Raw genomic sequence first — 16,963 nt, forward strand, 5'->3', positions numbered from 1 at the left:
TCTTTACCCAAAACTTGAAAACTTCACAACACAAAACTTAAAGTAGAAAATCTCGTGAGCTCCGTTAGCGAAAGAAAACAAAAGACCACTTCAAGGTACTGTAATGAACTCATTCTTTATTTATATTGGTGTTATACCTACTGTATTCCAACTTCTCTATGGTTTATAAACTATTTTACTAGCCATAGATTCATCAAAATAAGCAAACAACACACGAAAAACAGAATCTGTCAAAAACAGAACAGTCTGTAGTAATCTGTAGCTAGCGCAAGATCTGGAACCCCAAAAATTCTAAAATAAATTGCTGGACGTAAGTAATTTGTCTATCAATCATATTCAAAAAGAATTAACTAAATAGCACTCTCCAAATAAAAATGACATCAGTTCTCGTGAGTGCTAAAGTCTCTGTTTTTTACAGCAAGTTCAACAAGACTTTCCCCAAGTCTTCCCAACGGTTCTACTTGGCACAAACACTAATTAAACACAAAAACACAAACAAAACAGAGTCTAGATAATTTATTTATTACTAAACATGATCAAAAAGCAAGGAATAAAAATAAAATTGGATTGTCTCCCAACAAGCGCTATCGTTTAACGCCCCTAGCTAGGCATAACAAGCAAGAATAGATCTAGGTATTGCCATCTTTGGTTGGCAATCCATAAGTGGCTCTCATAATAGATTCATAAGGTAATTTAATATTTTTTCTAGGAAAGTGTTCCATGCCTTTCCTTAATGGAAATTGGAATCTAATATTTCCTTCCTTCATATCAACAATTGCACCAATCGTTCTAAGGAAAGGTCTACCAAGAATAATAGGACATGAAGGATTGCAATCTATGTAAAGAACAATAAAATCTATGGGCACATAATTCTTATTTGAAAAAATAAGAACATCATTAATTCTTCCCATAGGTTTCTTAATAGTGGAATCCGCAAGGTGCAAGTTTAGAGAGCAATCATCAAAATCACGGAAACCTAACAAATCACACAAAGTTTTTGGAATCGTGGAAACACTAGCACCCAAATCACATAAAGCATAGCATTCATGATCTTTAATTTTAATTTTAATAGTTGGTTCCCACTCATCATAACGTTTTCTAGGGATAGAAACTTCCAATTCAAGTTTTTCTTCATAAGATTGCATCAAGGCATCAACGATATGTTTAATAAATGCTTTATTTTGACTATAAGCATGAGAAGAATTTAGCACGGATTGCAACAAGGAAATACAATCAATAAAAGAGCAATTTTCATAGTTAAATTCCTTGAAATCCATAATGGTGGGTTTAGCAACATCTAGGGTTTTAATTTCTTCAATCCCACTTTTGTCAAATTTAGCATCAAGATCAACAAATTCTGAATTCTTAGAACGCCTTCTAGGTAAAGGTGGATCATATTCAGTCCCATCATTATTAAGATTCATATTACAAAACAAAGATTTAATAGGGGACACATCAATAACTTTTAGATCTTCATCATTATTTTCATAGCAATCCGGTTTAGCGGCCATCTTAATAACTAAGGTAGCCTGCTTATCCGAAATTTCAGCAGTTAATTTCTCAAGATGAGCAATTTGGGATCTCAAACCATCGAATTCTTTAGACATATCATCAAGCTCTTTATTCATAAAACTCATAAAACATTTCTGTTCTTTAAGCTCGTTTCTGAAGAAACTATTATGTTCAAATTGCAAAACCATAAATCTCCTGACATTGCTTTCGATCTCTTCTAGCCTTTTAAGGTGGAGATCACCAAATTTTGGTAGGGCCATAGAGGCAAGCAAGCAAACTAACACACAAGCAAACAAAGAGGCAAACTGGAAAAAGGAGGCAAATAGAGAAGGAGAGGGAGGATAGAGAGAGAGGGGGCGAATAAAACGGCAAGGGTGAAGTGGGGGAGAGGAAAACGAGAGGCAAATGGCAAATAATGTAATGCGGGAGATAAGGGTATGTGACGGGTACTTGGTATGTTGACTTTTGTGAAGACCTCCCCGGTAACGGCGCCAGAAATCCTTCTTTCTACCTCTTGAGCACTACGTTGGTTTTCCCCGAAGAGGAAGGGATGATGCAGTAAAGTAGCGTAAGTATTTCCCTTAGTTTTTGAGAACCAAGGTATCAATCCAGTAGGAGGCTACGCGCAAGTCCCTCGTACCTGCACAAAACAAATAAATCCTCGCAACCAACGCAAATGGGGGTTGTCAATCCCTATGAGGCCACTTACGAGAGTGAGATCTGATAGATATGATAAAGATAATATTTTTGGTATTTTTATGATAAAGATGCAAAGTAAAATAAAGGCAAAGTAACTAGCAAAGTAGTAGGGGAACAATATGATGAAGATAGACCCGGGGGCCATAGGTTTCACTAGTGGCTTCTCTCGAGAGCATAAGTATTCTATGGTGGGTGAACAAATTACTGTTGAGCAATTTACAGAATTGAGCATAATTATGAGAATATCTAGGCATGATCATGTATATAGGCATCACGTCCAAGACAAGTAGACCGACTCCTGCCTGCATCTACTACTATTACTCCACTCATCGACCGCTATCCATCATGCATCTAGAGTATTAAGTTAACAGCAGAGTAATGCCTTAAGCAAGATGACATGATGTAGAGGGATAAACTCATGCAATATGAAGAAAACCCCATCTTGTTATCCTCGATGGCAACAATACAATATGTGCCTTGCTGCCCTTACTGTCACCGGGAAAGGACATCGCAAGATTGAACCCAAAGCTAAGCACTTCTCTCATTGCAAGAAAGATCAATCTAGTAGGCCAAACCAAACTGATAATTCAAAGAGACTTGCAAAGATAACCAATCATACATAAAAGAATTCAGAGAAGATTCAAATATTATTCATACATAGACTTGATCATAAACCCACAATTCATCGATCTCAACAAACACACCGCAAAAAGAAGATTACATCAAATAGATCTCCACAAGAGAGGTGGAGAACATTGTATTGAGATCCAAAAAGAGAGAAGAAGCCATCTAGCTACTAACTATGGACCCGTAGGTCTGAAATAAACTACTCACACTTCATCGGAGGGGCTATGGTGTTGATGTAGAAGCCCTCCGTGATCGATTCCCCCTCCGGCGGAGCTCTAGAACAGGCCCCAAGATGGGATCTCGTGGATACAGAAAGTTACGGCGGTGTAATTAGGGTTTTGGCTCCTGTTCTGATCGTTTGGGGGTACGTGGATATATATAGGAGGAAGAAGTACGTCAGTGGAGCAACAGGGGGCCCACGAGGGTGGGGGGCATGCCTGGTAGGGTAGGGCGCGCCCCCCTACCTCGTGGCCTCCTGGTACGTGCCTTGGCGTAGGGTCCAAGTCTCCCGGGTGTTATCTGTTGAGAAAATCACGTTCCCGAAGGTTTCATTCCGTTTGGACTCTGTTTGATATTCCTTTTCTTCGAAACCCTAAAACAGGCAAAAAACAACAATTCTGGGCTGGGCCTCCGATTAATAGGTTAGTCCCAAAATTAATATAAAAGTGGATAATAAAGCCCAATAATGTTTAAAACAGTAGATAATATAGCATGGAGCAAGCAAAAATTATAGATACGTTGGAGACGTATCACCTCTCCTCAGGACGCGATTTCGATGGTGGAGGTCTTACCTTCGAGAGGGGGTCTGATACGTCTCCAACGTATCTATAATTTTTGATTGTTCAATGCTATTATATTATCAACCTTGGATGTTTTATATGCATTTATATGCTATTTTATATGATTTTTGGGCTAACCTATTAACCTAGAGCCTAGTGCCAGTTTTTGTTTTTTCCTTTTTAGAGTATCGCAGAAAAGGAAAATCAAACGGAGTCCAATTGACCTGAAACTTCACTGAACTCTTCCCCAACACTTTGCTGGATCGGAGTCCGGGCATCGTCATCGAGCTGAACGTGTGCTGAAACTCGGAGGTGCCGTAGTTTCGGTGCTTGGATTGGTCGGATCGTGAAGACGTACGACTACATCAACCGCGTTCATATAACGCTTCCGCTGTCGGTCTACAAGGGTACGTAGATCACACTCTCCCCTCGTTGCTATGCATCACCATGATCTTGCGTGTGCGTAGGAATTTTTTTGAAATTACTACGTTCCCCAACAGGTGGGCTAAGCATATTAGTGGGATTTACAAGGTCGAAAAGGAAAGGCTCCTTACCCTTATTCAGTCCCTAGATGTAAAAGCCGAACCAACGGTTCTACCGGCCTCGGAGCTTCATGCCAAGCTTGACGCAGAGATGAGATTGAAAGAGCTTCTTCATGAAGAGGAATTAAAGTGGGCGCTGTGGGCCAAGGTCCGACGAGTTGTCCAAGGGGACGCGAACACTCAATTCTTTCACATGATCGCCAATGGCAAACATAGAAAGAAGAGGATCTTTCAGCTTGAACAAGATGAAGGAACGATTTTAGGACAGGAGAACCTAAAATTATACATAATCGAGTATTACAAACAGCTATTTGGGCCTCCAGAGGATAACTGTGTTTCTCTGGATGAGTCTAGGATTGAGGATGTTCCTCAACTTACTGTTGTTGAGAATGATATTTTGGCTGCTCCTTTTTCCGAGAAAGAGGTGTTTGAGGCCATCTCGCAGATGAAAAATAATAAGGCTCCCGGCCCGGATGGATTTCCGGCGGAGTTCTATAAGAAGTGTTGGCATATTATTAAGGGGGATTTGTTGCCGTTGTTCCATGACTTATTCTCTGGACAGCTTCAGCTATTTCAACTGAATTTTGGAATGATAACCCTGCTTCCTAAGAAAACAGAGGCTGTGAGAATTGAGCAATTCAGGCCTATCTGTCTTCTTAATGTTATTTTCAAAATCTTTACCAAGGTCGGGACTAACAGGCTCATGCAGATTGCGCATTCTGTGGTGCAGCATTCCCAAACTGCTTTCTTGCCAGACAGAAACATCCTAGAAGGGGTTGTGGTCCTTCATAAAACGCTCCACGAGATTCACACGAAAAAACTAGATGGAGTTGTTTTCAAGGTGGATTTCGAGAAAGCATACGATAAAGTCAAATGGCCTTTCCTTCAATAGGTCTTACGCATGAAGGGTTTTGATGAAGCCTGGCGACGCCAGGTAGAATCTTTCACGCAAAAAGGGAGTGTTGGAATTAAAGTGAATGATGACATAGGTCATTATTTCCAGACACACAAGGGCCTGAGACAAGGTGATCCAATGTCTCCTATTTTGTGCAACATTGTGGTTGATATGTTGGCAATTTTGATAGGTAGGGCAAAGGAGGCTGGTCAGGTGGGTGGCTTGGTGCCTCATCTAGTTGATGGAGGTGTGTCTATCCTACAGTACGCTAATGATACGATAATCTTTATGGATCACTGTCGGTGTCAAAAACGGCGGATCTCGGGTAGGGGGTCCCGAACTGTGCATCAAGGCCGGATGGTAACAGGAGACAAGGGACACGATGTTTTTTACCCAGGTTCGGGCCCTCTCGATGGAGGTAATACCCTACTCCTGCTTGATTAATATTGATGATATGGGTAGTACAAGAGTAGATCTACCATGAGATCAAGGAGGCTAAACCCTAGAAGCTAGCCTATGGTATGATTGTTGTGTATGGAGTTGATTGCCTACGGACTACAACCCTCCAGTTTATATAGACACCGGATAGGGTTAGGGTTACACAGAGTCGGTTACAATGGTAGGAGATCTTGAATATCCGCATCGCCAAGCTTGCCTTCCACACCAAGGAAAGTCCCATCCGGACACGGGACGAAGTCTTCAATCTTGTATCTTCATAGTCCAGGAGTCCGGCTGAAGGTATAGTCCGGCTACCCGAACACCCCCTAATCCAGGACTCCCTCAGTAGCCCCTGAACCAGGCTTCAATGACGACGAGTCCGGCGCGCAAATTGTCTTCGGCATTGCAAGGCGGGTTCCTCCTCCAAGTCCTTCATAGAAGATTGTAGACACCAAGAGTAGTGTCCGGCTCTGCAAAATAAGCTTCCACATATTGCCATAGAGAGAATAATATTAACACAAATCAAATATGCTGACGTATTCCGCAGTGCGTCGTCACACTACAGCCAAGTCCTTTACTCGAATCGTTTTCACTTTGCCACCTCAGCGTGTTTTGCGAGGCGGTTTCCTTGGCACGTATTGTCAAAGCAGAGATCGTGTGCCCCCTTTTACGGGATTCTCGTCAATACGGACGTGGGTAACCCAATCGAGCCCGTTAGCATGTTTTCTCGATTAAAAGCGAGTCCTAAACGGTTACGAGGAGGGCTCCTGGTATTCAACCTCTTATAAAGAGACCAAGGCCTTACACCTTTTTCCAATCTCAAACGAGTTCGCCCGTCGCCTCGAGTTCCAACACCCTAGGCTCCAGATTCCAGGCGCTTTGGACCTTCGACAATGTCCGGTTCCGACCTTCAAGGCTGATGGATGCCCTCCTCCGTCACGGAGGAGGATGCGCTAAAGTTGAGAGAGGCTAAGTTCTTGACCGCCGAAATTTCGCATAGGTTGCCTGCTCAAAGGCAGGCTATTCCCAGTCCCCAGCCTGGTGAGAGCGTAGTGTTCATGTCTCACTTCCTTCGGGGGTTAGGCTTCCCGATGGATCCCTTCGTGAGGGGGCTGCTGTTTTATTATGGGCTGGAATTCCATGACTTAGCTCCGGAGTCCATCCTCCACATTTTCTCATTCATCATTGTGTGCGAAGCGTTCCTCCGTGTCACCCCTCACTTCGGATTATGGCTCAAGACTTTTGGAGTGGAGCCGAAGATGATCGAGGGACGGCACGCAGAGTGCGGAGGCGCTGTCATAAGTAAGAATGTTGATGCTCCATGGCCCGAGGGCTCCTTTCAAAAGGAGCTCGGCTTGTGGCAACGAGAATGGTTCTATATCACTGCTCCCAGGAGCGCCAAGTGGGCGGCGCCTCCTGGCTTTTGCTCGGGTCCCCCATCAGGGCTAGCGTTATGGGTCGACAAAGGATTAGATCGGGGGTTATCCAAAGACGTGCCCTTGTTGCAGGGCCGCATCAGGGATCTCTTAGAAAGAGACCTCAACCTGGTCAAGGTGACGCAGGTCATGCTGATTCGCCGAACACTGCCCGGCAAACGTCGCTCCCTTCGTCTGTGGGAGTTTAATCCGGAGGGACCACGAGCTCTCCATCATTTTATGGGCGCAACGCCCGTGGAGATGCATAAACTGTTCTTCGGATCACAAATGATGTGTCCGGATTTGACCGAGGACGCAGGCCTAAGCTGCAATCGCCCGGACACCGAAGTAAGTAACCTTGTGCCCGGACCTACTATCCATATAATCGTCATAAATTTGCCCTTAAAAGAGTTGTCCTTTTAAACAGGAGTTGATAGCGAAGGCAAAGCTGATCAGGTGTCCGGCTCCCCTTCCCGAAACCAGGCCGGATCCGGTGCTTGTCAGGATGTTGAAGATAATGCCTTTGGAGGGAAGTAAAGGGAAGGACAAGGGAACTATGGCCTCCTCGAAGGAGGCTGCTCCGAAGGGAGGAACCGACAATTCCTCTCCCAAGGGGAAGAAGAGGGTCGCCTCTGACGACCCGAAGACCATGGCCCCGAAGCGGGGGAGAAAATCCTCGTCAGAGGGTCCGACGCCGGGGAGTTCCTTGGCCGAACTACGCCCTCAAAGGGATCAGCCCTCCAGCGAGCCGTAAGTAGAGAGAGGTTTTCCTTTTAAGGGATGAAAGAAATCCTTGATTTATATCTGAGAATATTAACCGAAATTTTACCTTGTAGCTCGGACCTCAGCCCTTCTCAGCAGAGCTCGTCTTCGGGGGATCTTCTTCCGGAGATGATGAAGAGCGGGACACCTCCCCCTGCCGTACCGCCTACCGGGGCGAGCGACCCTGAGGTGTCGTCGCGGAGGGTTTCTCTGAATCCGGTAGGGGCGGAAGATAGCTATGTGGCCCCCCAAGGCTCTCCGCATGCGGCCTTCGAAAGAGGCCATAGGACAAGTCCGGCACCGTCTGGTGCTCGGCCGGAGGAGCTAAAGATTCTGCTGGGGTGGGCTTCTATCTCAGAGGAGCACCGCACATTGATGGGCATGGTGATTGAAAGGATTTCATCCGCGGAAAGCGGATTGCATGAGGCCGTCAAAAGTTTACTGACGGGTTTTGAGGTATGTTAGATAGTGTACACTTTTGTCAGTTGCGCATAAGTAAGATGCGCCCTGTGTAGATAGTAGCCCCTGAGACTCTGCGCGTTGTCAAGAAATGACGGCACGCAGAGGATCATAATCCCAGTTCTAAGATGTCGCCTTTGAATGTAGGTGGCGAGGTGTCCGGAATCTAGCCGAACTGATGATGTAGCCGAACTAAAGCGGCAACTGGATGTGGCAGATGCTGACATCGCGCTTGTCAACAAGCGGCTTGATGAGGCTCAAGGTATGTAATTCTTTGGGCGACATTAGGTAAGAGGAGCTTCATGCCAGTGTCTTACAATGTGTGTGCTTGACGCAGATGGTACGGCCGCCGTGGAGAATCTTAGGGCAGAACTTGCCCGAGCTAAGGAGCAAGCCAGAAAAAAGCGATGCGGCTGCCGAGAAGGCCCTTGAAGAGCTGAGAGCCGAACAGGCTGCTCACTGCCGAAGCAAAGAAGAGATGGCCGAGATGGCCGAGAAGTTAAAGAGCGCTGCAGACCATTGCAAACTTCTTGAGAAAGAAGACCGGGCGAGACAGACGGACTTAGAGAAGGCCGTTGCCGATGCCAAGGATGCTCGCTCTGCGATGAGAGCTGCGAAGGAGGAGCTGCGTCAGGCCGAACAGATTGCGGCTGGAAAGCCCTTTATGCCGTGAAGGAAATTTTGTGATCCGAAGTTTGCTCCGTTGGACCGGATGTGGAGTGTGGAGGATACCTATCTGGACTTGGCAGCGAGTGCTGCTGATGCGACCGAACACTTTCGAGATCAGAAAGATCGCGAAGTGGAAAAGCTTTTCTGGTCGCAGTTTCACAATCCAGAGCATCCACTGGCAGTGGATGATCGTTTGGCTCAATGGGCCGAACTGAATAGGTTGTCTGGACTCGCCATGAAGTACGTCATGGGTCACCTGTGGCCGAGGAGATCGGAGCCAAAGAGTTATTTCAGCTTGGTGCAGCAATTCCTTGACGCGGTGCCACGTATAAATGCAATGAAGAGGTCAGCATGCATAGAGGGCGCTAGGATGGCTCTTGCCCGTGTTAAGACATACTGGGCAGAGATGGAGACCACCGTTGTTGCGTCCTGAGATTTGGAAAAAAGCCAAGTACCCTCCGAGCACTATTTTCAGGAAGTTCTTGAAGGCGCGCGTGTAATAGAGACGCAGTGCCCGAAAGATGCTATGTTATGATAGCATATGTAATTATAAAGTAATATTTTGATAAACTGTAGTGGCCATTTTTATACTTGTGCCTCCAAGTATTGGGAACACCTCCTATGCGGTCGTTTTAAGATATATATATATATATATATATATATATATAGAATCTGAAAGATGGTAGTCGTTGGCTTCAGCCCCCACGCACATAGTGCGGGGGTGCTCGCAGAAGACGCATTTTCACACTTAACCCAACGTCTTGGTCCTACAAAGGAGGTGATAGCGCAGCGGGCCAGGCAACCGGACTATAATGCTTTAACACTTTCACTTAGCCATAGGAGTTTGACAATGAGACTCTTTAGGTAGCTCCTTGGTGGCAACTGCGCTCGTCTGAATTCGGGGCGCGTATGTGCCTGACCGAGAAGCGGCCCTTCGTTAAAGCGGAGGAATCCGATAGATTCCGATAGGTCATCGAGTGGCTGACCAGTCTCACGCTACATCATGACAGTCAGTTTTCGGCTTTCTCTACTGAGGTGCTCGCCCGGCCGAACCGGGGGCACAATCGCAGTAGTTCTCCTGGTGCTACCTTAGTCGATAGAGCGGAACGTAAGGTAGCCGAACTCAGGAGCCGGGCAACCCAACATTTGACCAAAGATATGATTCGGAGCTGCTGCATATAATGCCAAAACTCGCGACGCCAAACACTCCCTAAGGTGTTCGGTCTTTGTGAGTGCGGGCGAAACAACACTCTTTATTAAAAAAGCCCCTAGTGTCCAGGTACGTGCAAAAATTCTGACGTGGCCACATGCCAAGACGCCAGCCTCCTCCTTGGTTATATCAGAAAGAAAAAACCAGGGGATGTGTAGCAACAAGAGACAGTAAAAAAGGTTTACGCAGGGTCTTAATATAAAAAGAATCCTTTAGGACCGGTCCCTACTGCACGTCTGCGCCTGTGTCTCCGTTGTGCCGTATCCTGGACGGGCGCCGCACGACGTTCATCTGTAAAAGAGAGGAACTGAGTTGAAAATGGGTCGTGCCGAAAAAAGTTTAAAATAAACAAAGTATAAAGTAAGATATATTGAGCTTTATTGTCTCTTATTGTATATGTGTGGAGCCCCTAGTGCGGGGGTATATGGCTTCTAGGCCTGCATCAATGATGATTTTGCACCGAACTCGTCTATCCGCGTTCGTGGTCTTTAATGACCTATTTTGAAGTTTTCTGGCCGGTGAGGCCGTTTTGCTGTGGAGCTGTCAAAGCGGCCGCACAGTCCTTCGCTTGGGGAGGCGCACTTTAGTGCTTCCCCTTCAAAGAGATGATGCCTCGTGGACCGGGCATCTTAAGCGTAAGAGATGCATAATGCGGTATTGCTTAAAGCGAGCGAAAGCTTCGCGTCCCAATAGTGCTTGATAGCGACTTGAGAACGGGACGATATGGAAGGTCAGCTTTTCGCTGCGGAGGTTATCGGCCGAGCCTAATATGACTTCGAGCTGGAGAAAACCCATAGAATGGGTGTCCGGACCAGGTATTACCCCTTGAAAGGAGGTTTTGCTGCGGCGGATTCTTGCTGGGTTTATCCCCATGTGCTGGATTGTATCCTGATATATCAGGTTTAGTCCACTGCCGCCGTCCATAAGGACATTTGAAAACTGGAGTCCGCCAATTATTGGATCGAGTATCAAGGCAGTCCAGCCTACATTCTTGATATTCCTAGAATAATCTAGCTGATCGAAGATGATCGGTTTTGACAACCAGTGGCGGGACCCTTTGGGGATGGGCCGTGTGGTGCGTACCTTTACGGGCGCCGCATGTTTTGTTATGTGAAGTGAGTTCACTGTTTTTACTTCTTGTGGGAAGCTCTTTTGTTTCCTGGTGCTCTGCTTTTGGGGTTCGTCCTCGTCTTCGCTTGGTGTGTCGAGCCCCTTGTGTTCGGCATTTAGTCTGCCGGATTGTTTGAAAACCCAACAGTCTCTGTGGGTATGGTTAGCAGGCTTCCCGGGACTACTGTGTATCTGACATATCCTGTCCAAGATTTTATTTAGGTTGGATGGATCGTCCCTGTTATCTTGGGGGCGATTTTTCCTGTTTTTGTCGTGAGCCTTTGAATCCGGCATTGACTGCCGTGCTCTTTGGACTTTTGTCCTTAGTCCAGCGACGGTCCTTGTTGCGTCGCGGTTTTCCGTTTCCATCCCTAGTTTCGGATGTACTTGGGTCGCTGCGGCTGCACCTTGCCAACCAGTTGTCCTCCCCTGCACAAAAGCGGGTCATGAGGCTTGTTAGTGCGGCCATTGTTCTTGGCTTTTCTTGGCCGAGGTGTCTGGCGAGCCATTCGTCTCGGACGTTATGCCTGAAAGCTGCTAAGGCTTCGGCGTCCGGACAGTCGACTATCTGATTCTTTTTAGTGAGGAATCTATTCCAGAACTGCCGAGCTGATTCTCCGGGTTGTTGAGTTATGTGACTAAGATCGTCTGCATCCGGAGGGCGGACATAGGTCCCTTGAAAGTTTGCTCGGAAAGCATCCTCGAGCTCTTCCCAGCTTCCAATTGTGTTTTCAGGAAGGCTTTTAAGACAATGCCGGGCTGGCCATTTAAGCTTAAGGGGTAGATATTTTATGGCGTGGAGATCATCTCCTCTAGCCATGTGTATGTGGAGGATATAATCCTCGATCCAAACTCCAGGGTCTGTTGTTCCATCATATGCCTCTATGTTTACGGGTTTGAATCCCTCTGGGAATTCATAGTCCAGAACCTCATCGGCGAAACATACGGGGTGTGTGGCGCCCCTGTATTTGGGTGTGCCCGATTCTGATGATGGCTTCATAGGTTTACGAGAGCTTGCTTTCTTGGCCCATAAATGGACCTGACTGGGCCGTGATGCGAATCCTTAAGTGGGTCGCATGCCGTACGGAGCTGCTTGCCGCTTTATGGGGTCGTCTATCCGACCGTGTGGCTCTTTCATTTTTTGAATGCGAGGGCTCTAGGGCCTCTTCGTCGAATTCAGGCAGTAGCTTTCTTTTCGGATAGCTTTTAGTGCGGCGACTGTCGCCATACTTATCTGTGCTATTGATTATTTTGCTCCATCTAATCCGGAGTGCATCTTTCGCTGTTTTTAGCTTCCGCTTCTGCTTTTTTAGGCTGCGTATAGTTGCAACGAGCCTCTCGTGGAGATTCTTCTGCTCCAGAGGTTTATTTGGCGTGAGGTCGTCCGGAATGCCGTTTTCACCGGAGGAGGGATGTTCGGTTTCTCTATCCGTGTTGCCCTGTTCGGACGGTTGCTCTAAGGCCTGCTCGTCGTCTACCGGCTCGTCCTGCTCTATGGCTGGGTTTTTGTCGAGGCGGGGCTTGGGTCGGCGTTTACGCCGATGCTTTGATTGCTTTTCGGGGGGTCGATCTCCCGTCCCATCCCCTTTTTCCTCGTTTTCCTTTCCTTTAGGGGTATCCACCATGTACACATCGTGAGATGAGGTGGTTGTCCAATTCCCTATGGGCGTTGGTTCGTCGGTATCTCCTGCATCGTCATCGCTGTCGATGTCTCCGGAGTCGAAGTTGAGCACGTCGTTTAAATTGTCGACAGTGGCTACCAAGTGGGTGGTGGGTGGGCTTTGAATTTCTTCATCGTCCGTATCCCATCCTCGCTGACCGTAGTTCGGCCAGGGCTCTTCTGATAAGGAGAGAGACTTGAGAGAGTTCAGGATATCGCCACAAGGCGAGTGCTGAAAGATGTCTGCGGCGGTGAACTCCATTATCGGCGCCCAATCGGATTCGATTGGCAGGGGCGCGCGAGGGTTCGGAGTCCGGAGAGGAGTCCGGATCCTCGGAGTCACGGGTAGTGCAGAGTGCGGGGCTAGCGTTCGGCTCGATCGCTTTCGGGATCGCAGCCCCTGAGGTGACGTCCAACCATTCATCCTCGATTGGCGCAATAGGCTCCGAGTTAGGGGTCGGAACCGATGCGTATGCGGCCTCCAAGGCGCTGTTCGGTGGCAGAGCTATATCATGCCCATCGAGACAGTGCGGCGCGCTTGGTTGTGGCTTGAATCCGTCGAAGATCAAGTCCCTGTGGATGTCAGTCGTGTAGTTTAGGCTTCCAAACCTGACCTGATGGCCAGGGGCGTAGCTTTCGATCTGCTCCAGGTGGCCGAGCGAATTGGCCCGCAGAGCGAAGCCACCGAAGACGAAGATCTGTCTGGGGAGCAAAGTCTCACCCTAGACTGCATCGTTGTTGATGATCAAAGGAGCCATCGGGCCTAAAGGCGACGACACAGAGGAACTCTCAATGAAAGCACCAATGTCGGTGTCAAAACCAGCGGATCTCGGGTAGGGGGTCCCGAACTGTGCTTCAAGGCCGGATGGTAACAGGAGACAAGGGACACGATGTTTTTTACCCAGGTTCGGGCCCTCTCGATGGAGGTAATACCCTACTCCTGCTTGATTAATATTGATGATATGGGTAGTACAAGAGTAGATCTACCACGAGATCAAGGAGGCTAAACCCTAGAAGCTAGCCTATGGTATGATTGTTGTGTATGGAGTTGATTGCCTACGGACTATAACCCTCCGGTTTATATAGACACCGGATAGGGTTAGGGTTACACAGAGTCGGTTACAATGGTAGGAGATCTTGAATATCCGCATCGCCAAGCTTGCCTTCCACGCCAAGGAAAGTCCCATCCGGACACGGGACGAAGTCTTCAATCTTGTATCTTCATAGTCCAGGAGTCCGGCTAAAGGTATAGTCCGGCTACCCGAACACCCCCTAATCCAGGACTCCCTCAAGCACGACTTGGCAAAAGCGAGAAATATGAAGCTGGTGTTATGCTTATTTGAACAATTGACCGGGTTGAGGATTAACTTTCATAAAAGCGAGGTGTTTAGTTTTGGTAGAGCCAATGAGGAACAAGAGGCTTATAGGAAATTGTTTGGATGTGAATTGGGGACATTACCTTTCACGTACTTAGGTATACCCATTCACCATCGTAAGCTGACAAACAGAGAATGGAAGTGTATCGAGGATCGGTTTGAGAAGAAACTGAGTTGCTGGAAGGGCAAACTCATGTCATACGGAGGCCGATTGATTCTTATTAATTCGGTGCTCACGAGTATACCTATGTTTCTCTTGTCTTTCTTCGAAGTCCCAGTTGGTGTTAGGAAAAGGTTGGACTTGGATCGATCCAGATTCTTCTGGCAGAGCGATGAACTAAAAAGAAAATACAGACTTGCCAAATGGGATATCATCTGTCGACCAAACGACCAGGGGGGCCTTGGCATTGAGAATCTTGAAGTCAAAAACAAATGTCTTCTCAGTAAGTGGCTGTATAAGTTATCAGTTGAGACTGATGCCACGTGGGCGTAGATCCTCCGAAGTAAGTATCTGCAGTCCAAAACTTTATCTCAGGTGGCAATGAGACCGACGGACTCGCCTTTTTGGAAGGGGCTCATGAGATTCAAAGCAGCCTTCTTCAATAGGGCAAAGTTTATAATCGGTAATGGCACTACCACACGTTTCTAGGAGGATACCTGGCTTGGAGAGACGCTGTCGGCGCTTCAGTATCCGTCCTTATATAGTATTGTTCAACGACGTGATGCTTATGTTGCAACGATACTGCAGTCCATCCCCCTTAATATTCATTTTAGGAGGACGCTTGTTGGCAACCGATGGGAAGTGTGGCTTCATTTAGTGAGTAGACTGATGGAGGTTCAGCTATCTCAACAGCCAGATCAGTTGTGCTGGAAGCTTACTAGGTCTGGAGAGTTCACAGTTAAATCGATGTATATCGATGTCATCAACTCTAGCACCATTCCTAGTTCCGAATATGTTTGGAAAGTCAAAGTTCCTTTGAAAATTAAAGTGTTTATGTGGTTTGTACATAAACAAGTCATATTAACAAAGGATAACTTGGTAAAGCACAACTGGACAGGATCTACTAGGTGTAGTTTTTGTGATCGGGATGAAACTATCAAACACCTTTTTTTTATTGCCCGTTGGCCAAAGTTTTGTGGCAGACGGTGCACATTGGCTTTAGCATTACTCCTCCGAATTCTGTCAGTATGTTATTTGGAACGTGGCTTGTTGGGATAGAGTCCGAAACAGCTAGACACATTCGCGTAGGAGTATGTGCTTTATTGTGGGCAATTTGGAACTGCAGAAATGATTTGGCTTTTAACAGAACAACAAATATTTATTTTTTGTAGATTATATTCTGAGCCACTGCGTTGATCCGTATGTGGTCGTTACTCACTCTGACGGAGGCCAGGGAGCGTTTGGTTACTGGATCTGTCCGGTGGGAGATGGTAGCACGGGATATCTTCAGCCGGTTTGGATGGCTGTCATGTAATAGGATAGGCGATTAGTTTTCCTATCTTTGTTATGCTAGCCGGTTGAGGCCTATTGGCTTTTGTGTTTTTGGTGTTGTGGCTCTTCGTGAGCTTGCCGTTACTTTTGTTTCAGACTATAAGACCTTGTTGAACCTATTTGCTTATTTATAAAGGTGGTCGTATGCATCGTTCTGATGCATAGGCCAGGGAGTCCCCCCTTTTAAAAAAATGTGATGGCTGCTGCCAGTTCATTTGACAAAGTTGACCTAATCAAAATTGTGAGAAAATTCAAAATCGAAATTACTTAGGAAGCATAGAGAATTTAAAAGATGTGGTAGGAGAGCTCACCCCTATGCAAAATGTAGAGAAGACGTTTCTTGCGCAATTTGTTAATTTGAGTATACTTAGCGATGAGTGGAAAAGGCATTGATTGACCTAGACCTACTATGTACTCCATTAGAAAAACTATTATGATGTACATATTTTGCTCAACTTACTACCACAACTTCAAAATCCTCTTTCTCAAGCATTCTTTTTCCAATTTCAATAAGTTTACCCTCTAACTCCAAAATCATTAATCATAGTCTTGGGGAATTTTATCCAGGGGTGGAGCCACGAGTATTCACTTGTATTCATGTGAATACTGAAGATTTGACTGACAAAAACGAGTATTCGTATCGGTCCACTGGCCCACAAGGCCACAATGACCCCACAGCCCCACACAACCTAGTAAACTACAGCGCCACATTCCATAGCCCCCCACTGATTTTATCTGGCATATTTGCTCTCTATAGAGGTAAAGCTAAACAACAAGAGAGTGACATTGCTCTCATACCAATCGAAGGTTCAAATATGACAGAGAAGACGACTAGAGGAGGCATGAATAGGCGACTACCAAATTAAAAAAATTCTTAGTTGATTTTAAGGGCTAGTGCGGAAATGTAAGTTCTTTGTATGTGCAAAAGGATGATACACAATATATGATGTATTACAACAGGCTAGCAAGCTACATAGGGCAACAAAAAAGTAATAACACAAACTAAAGCTAGGGTTAAGGGACAACCAAAAGTGATGGAGACGAAGATGCATACTGAAGTTTACACACTTGGAGGTGTGCTAATCTCCATTGCATAGGTGAGAAATAACGAATGGTCCCACGACAGCGAATGTCTCACCTTATATCTCTAAGAACCTTGGTCGACGAATGCCCAAGTTCCCCCTCACTAGGGGTAGCTCTTGGGGCGAGCTCCTAACCCTCACAAACAAGCCTGGGGCACAACCACACGAATCAGAACCTCCCGAGTAACACAAACCATCTTGAGTTCCCCACAAACCCTAAGTGTAACAAGATGTGC

This window comes from Triticum dicoccoides, chromosome 7A, assembly GCF_002162155.2.
Source record: "Triticum dicoccoides isolate Atlit2015 ecotype Zavitan chromosome 7A, WEW_v2.0, whole genome shotgun sequence".
Lineage (NCBI taxonomy): Eukaryota > Viridiplantae > Streptophyta > Magnoliopsida > Poales > Poaceae > Triticum > Triticum dicoccoides.